General features: G+C 37.9%; 1 non-coding gene across 1 annotated transcript; it reads left to right on the forward strand.

The window, feature by feature from the left end:
• Positions 1 to 4109: 4109 nt before the first annotated feature.
• LOC141694733 (small nucleolar RNA R71) lies at positions 4110 to 4216 on the forward strand. Its single transcript, XR_012564017.1, has one exon. It is a non-coding gene; the product is annotated as a small nucleolar RNA R71 (small nucleolar RNA).
• Positions 4217 to 4447: the final 231 nt, after the last annotated feature.

Raw genomic sequence — 4447 nt, forward strand, 5'->3', positions numbered from 1 at the left:
TTAACAGATTGGCAGTAATACTAGTTGTTAGGGCTCAATGATACTATAGAAGGGGGTTGAATATAGTATCTACAATCAATTCGATTATAAACACAAGTATGTAACAGAAAACAAGTTTATTCAATATATCAAACTCTGTTACAGTAGGTTTAATCTACTCTCTCAGTGATGTATGATATCACTAAGAGCTGCTAGAGTTACAATGAATAATATTCTCGTGAATGATAACACATATAGTGTAAACCCTGATATGTGTTTATATAATACACAGTTACAAGATAACTACTAATTGATATGATAATGATTCTGTTTCCTAAAATACATCAATCAGAGATTATCTACTGCAGTCCTATAGTTGTCCAATTCTTCATGCATATCTTTACTTGTTTAATCCAGATCCTCTCCTGTAAATAAGCTGCTTTCCTTATCTGAAGTGTACCCGCACTTAAGTCCTGATATAAGTTCTGAAGCCTTAAGTTCTGATAACTTCCTGTCTTCAGTAAATTCTGATTTCCAGTTAAGTTCTGATAATAAGTTCTGAAACTAAACAAATCAAATTAGACATGACATCACAAATATATCTAACAAATACCAACAACTTGAGTCCAAAACACCAACTTAAGCTTGTAATAAAGCGTTCCAAGTAGATATAAAATCCACCTATCACACCCCCAAACTTGAATCGATGCTTTTCCTCAAGCATAAACAGACTCAAAAACTATAAAACAAACCTAATGCATGAATGCAACTAAATGATAATGCAATAAATTCCCTCAGAATAACTTAACCAATCAATAAGAAACATCTCAATGAATGCAATTATTCGCACAAAGTTCAATCAAACCTCACAAATCAACTCACAAGCCAGAGACGTGTGTGTGCAATTGCTTAACAGAATTACTCTCGAAACTATATCAATAATCATAACTCACCTCTCACCAAGACAATCACAATGTTATAAATAGGATAAACGATAAACATAAAATGACTGACAACACTTCAATTTTATCAGAGTTATACAAGGATTCATGCTTTTATTGATAACACATAAAATACACAAACATGCTTATTTGATCGTGTAATGAGTGAGGTCCACAAAAGACTTATGCAATAATACCCATATAGCGAGCGTTAGGTTAGCGGATCTCAGACTATAAAAGCCTTAGGTCACTAGGCACAAAGTCCCCTAGGAATTAATAATTCGAGTATTAAAGAGCCCACTCGTGATCAATTATACATAAAACATATTTTTTTTTTTTTTATGTTTTGAACGAGTGTGTTTCGCTCCATCTCGCTCAACCCTAGACTACTCATATAAATATGAGCCGGCTACTAGCCATTTGACGCCTAACCACAACTAGCATTGATATCCAATGTTTTTCTCCAATTTTAAAAATCCATGTTAATTCGTCACTAAGAGAATATCATAAATTCTAGACATAAAATGTGATTAACCTCGATAAACAAACAAGTCATGAACATGATCTAGCACTCACGCAACCTATAAGACTTAGTGAAAATTTTCTTATTTCTAGCATGTACATCAATTCGTTAGGACTTAACATTCCTCTATACGACATCACTACACTCGAATCAATATCACAAATTAATCGGAAAAGTAATATAAGGGATCATGATATATTGCCAATGCAACTATATGCAACATACTAACATGATAACAAATTCACAAAATAAAAACAAAAACAAATAACTACATGACAAATATGCAAAATATAAGAACTAAACTATCATGAATATGCATCTATATGGACTCACACACATATTCCTTAACTATCACCTCCAAACTTAAAAATTTCACTGTCCTCAGTGAAGGTAATAGAAAGAAATAAAGGCATACCTACTCGGAAGAAGAAGGATCACCCTCTTCGGGTGGAGGATTAGGTGGCCAATCAACCTCAATACCAGTGTCTCGAAAAATAGTACCGAGAGCATGTGTCAAATCTTCAGCAAAACTTCGGTGGATGTCATGCATGGCCTCAATACGCCGAATCAACCTTCTATACTGCGCATCACTAAGACCAAACCTATCAACTATCTGTGGTGCACGAGAGGGACCCTTTGTAAGCACGGGAGGAACCGGCTGGTCACCCTTTAAATAATTATAGATATATTCCAACCCCTTGTTAAGGGGTACACTTAAAAATGCATAACTCAAATAATTTGGAAGTGGTTTAATCCCAAGTATGGAAGCTTCTTCAATAGACGGCTCGAGATGCTCCTGAGAAATCTTTAGCTCTGCTAACCCAAGAGAAACGACTGGCATATCCAACTTCCTCTTCCACAGAGGTGCATTCAAAACCTGTAGTTGCTCTGCTCCGTCTTCATCTTCAATAACTGGTTCCCCTAATAAGGATCTCTCTGAGGTATCTGACTTTGGCAATTACTCAAGCTTCGAATTTATGACAGAGTCGAACCGCTCTACTTTAAAGCACTGCTTTTTATCTGTGGGTAAATTCATTGCCTTGAACACATTAAAAGTGAACTTCTGATCTTGAACCTTCATCGCATGCTCTTCTTTTTGTACATCGATCATAGTTCGGCCTATAGCCAAGAATGGTCTTCCCAAGATGATGGGAATCTTCTTATCTTTCTCGAAATCCAGAATTACAAAATTAGCAAGGAAGATGAGTTTATCCACCTTGACCAAGACATCCTTCACTATGCCTCGTGGATAAGTGATGGTCCAATCGGCCAACTGCAAAGACATGTTTGTCGGCTCAGGAAAACCAAGTTTCTTAAAGATAAACAAGGGCATAAGATTGATGCTAGCTCCCAAGTCACATAAACACTTATCGAAAGACAAGTTTCCAATAGTGCAAGGAATAGTGAATCTTACTGGATCTTTAAGCTTCAGAGGTAGTTTATGTTACAACACAACACTGCACTCTTCCGTAAGATCAACGGTTTCCAACTCCTCAAGTTTTAGCTTCCGAGATAGAATATACTTCATAAACTTAGCATAGCTCGTCATCTATTCTAGAGCTTCCACAAAAGGTATGTTAATGTACAATTTCTTGAAAACCTCCAAAAACTTGGCAAACTGTGTGTCAAACTTATGCTTTTGAAGCCTTTTAGGAAATGGTGGAGGTGGATAGACTTGTTTATTCCATATATTACCCTCAAGAGGATTGTTTGCGACAGCTTTCTTCTTCGGTTCCACCTCGGCATCCTTTTGCACAACTTTTTTAGCTGCAATCTCATTTTCTAGAATTGGCAGGGGTCCAGACGCACTGCATCCTGGACAGAATTTTTAGACTCTTAATTTTGCTGAATTTGGAGGCTTGCGACCTTTCCAGACCTCAAGATGATGGTGTTCACTTGTTCTTTAACTTCCCTCTTGCCTAGATTAGCTTCTGTATCACTAGGAAGCGTACCAGGTTATCAATTTAATAAGGCGTTAGCAATTTGCCCAATTTGGTTCTCCAGAGTCTTAATAGAAATCACTTGGCTCTTGCACATAAGCCGCAACTCCTCCAATTCAGATTTTTCATTAACAAATGAACTTGCACCTCCATGAGATTGCTGTTGCATTCTCTGTGGCTGAAACTGATGTCTTGGTGCAAATCGTTGCCGGAAACCAGGAGGATTGAATTGCTTGTTTCCAAACTGCTAGTACGGCTGTTGCATCGCATTCTGATTGTTGCTCCAGCTAAGTTAGGATGATTGTGGTTGTTGGGATGATAAGTGGTTGGAACTGGTTACTGCGACCTCTAAAAAAGTTGCTCACAAACTGAGCTGATTCACAAGATATAGCACAATGCTCCATCGCATGTGCACCTGCACATAGCTCATAAACATTGGTTATCTGATTAAAACCATATTTAGCCAGAGAATCGATTTTCATAGCTATCGCCTTTAGCTGAGCAGTGAGAGCCGTAGCTGTATCCACTTCAAGAACTCATGCTACCTTTCCATGTGGTAATCTCTAGGTTGGATACTGATATTCATTCACAACCATCATTTCAATTAGCTCATAAGCTTCCTCGTAGCTTTTAGCCCATAGAGCTCCACCTGATGTTGTATCGAGCATAGGTCTCGACTCTGCTCCCAACCCATTATAAAAGCAATTGATCACCATCCAGTCAGGTATTCCATGATGAGGACACTTTCTAAGCATTTCTTTATAGCGCTCTTAAGCTTCACATAAAGATTCACCCGATTGTTGCTCGAATTGAGTAAGAACATTCCTGATTGCAGCTGTTTTTGCCATAGGGAAGAATTTAGTGAGAAAATTTTGAGCAAGATCTTCCCAAGTAGTAATCAAACCATCTAGTAGAGAGTGCAACCAGCTCTTAGCTTTGTCCCTCAGAGAGAATGGGAACAGTCTCAGTTTCACCGCATCTTCAGACACACCATTGAACCTGAAGGTGTCGCAGATCTCTATGAAATCCCTGATGTGCATATTTGGATCTTCTGTTTGAGCACC

Source organism: Apium graveolens, chromosome 10 (genome assembly GCF_009905375.1).
Source record: "Apium graveolens cultivar Ventura chromosome 10, ASM990537v1, whole genome shotgun sequence".
Lineage (NCBI taxonomy): Eukaryota > Viridiplantae > Streptophyta > Magnoliopsida > Apiales > Apiaceae > Apium > Apium graveolens.